Genomic DNA, 1,663 nt, shown 5'->3' with positions numbered 1-1,663 from the left:
CAGAGTGAGACTCCAACTCAAAAAAAAAAAAAAAGTAAATCCACATTAAATTGTACACTTTAAATGGTTGAATTGTATGGTGTGATTTTTTTTTCTTCTTTTAGTCGGGGTCTCTCTCACCCAGGCTAGATGACAGAGGCAGTGGTGTGATCTTGGCTCACCGCAGTCTCAACCTCCTGGACTCATGCAATCCTCCCACCTCAGCCTCCTGAGTAGCTGGGCCTACAGGCATGCACCATCACACATGGCATTTTTTTTTTTTTTTGTAGAGACAAGGTCTCACTATGTTATCTGGGCTGGTCTCAAACTCCTAAACTCCAGCAATCCTCTCCCTTCCAAAGAGCTGGGATTACAGATGTGAGCCACCACGCCCAGCCTGGTACGTGGATTATATTTCAACAAACCAGTTACTAACACATCTTAAAAAGTAAATCCAGGGGATGACAATTTTGGTACAGCCTGTGTACCTCACCATCCACAGCACACTCATCCTCTAGCTTGATCCAGTCACACTGCCCTCCGTCACAGCCCACATCCTGTGGCTGTCCATGGAACATTGCAGTTGCTCGGACTTGGAAGGGACCTTCGAGGTCAACCTGTCCCTTCTGTGGCAGCCTTGACAAGTTACTCTCTGGCCTCTGCTTGAACATGCCAACGACAGGGAGCTCACTACCTCCCCAGATGGCCCGTTCCATGGTTGGTTAGCTCATTAGCATGGGGGCAGGAATCTGTCTTCCTATAACGCCTGTGTACTGGCTCTAGGTTTGCCCAGAACAAGCACATACCACCTGCCACAGCGTGCTAAACACAGCTGGCAGCTTCTGTCTTCGGGTCTCTTCTCCCAGCTAAAGAGACTCGGTGCCCTCATCTATCTTCCCCTGACACGGCCAGCTCCTCCTGGAAGCCTTGGAAGATGTGAATCCCCCTCCCAGGGCACCATGAATGCGACCCTAGCGTTGTCTCTATCATAGTGGATTAAACTGTCTCCCCCAAGTCCTACCCTCGTTACCCCATATACTGAGCGCCCCTGCAGGGTGGTTCTGAGTCTCTATTCATTTTTTTTTCTACTCTGCAAACTTGCATGGTGACCAACTGACATGAACTAAACAACTCAATTTTTTAAATAGTTGAATAAGCCAGGCGTGGTGGCTCACACCTGTAATCCCAGCACTTTGGGAGACAGAGGCCAGAGGACTGCTGAGCCCAGGGTTCAAAACCAGCCCGGATAACTTGGCAAGACCGCGTCTCTACAGTAAATAAGTAATTACCTGGGCATGGTGGCAGGTGCCTGTAGTTCCAGCTACTCAGAAGACTGAGGCAGAAGGATAACCTGAGCCCAGCAGGTCGAGGCCATGGTGCCTGTGAGCAGCGTGCTACTGCACCCCAGCCTGGGCGACAGGGTGAGATTCTGACTCCAAAAAAAAATTGTTGAATAAGTCGGGCATGGTGGCTCATACCTATAATCCCAGCACTTTGGGAGGCAGAGGCCAGAGGACTGTCTGAGCCCAGGGTTTGAAACTAGTCTGGGCAACTTGGTGAGACCTCATCTCTACAATAAATCAAAAAATTAGTTGCGTGTGGTGGCGCACACCTGTAGTTCCAGCTACTTGGAAGGCTGAGGCAGAAGGATCGCCTGAGCCCAGCAGGTGAAGGCTGTGGAAGC

The sequence above is a fragment of the Carlito syrichta genome, unplaced genomic scaffold (genome assembly GCF_000164805.1).
Source record: "Carlito syrichta isolate Samal-C Ts95f unplaced genomic scaffold, Tarsius_syrichta-2.0.1 Scaffold314793, whole genome shotgun sequence".
NCBI classification, from domain to species: Eukaryota; Metazoa; Chordata; class Mammalia; order Primates; family Tarsiidae; genus Carlito; species Carlito syrichta.
Note: the sequence above shows the minus strand (reverse complement) of the source record.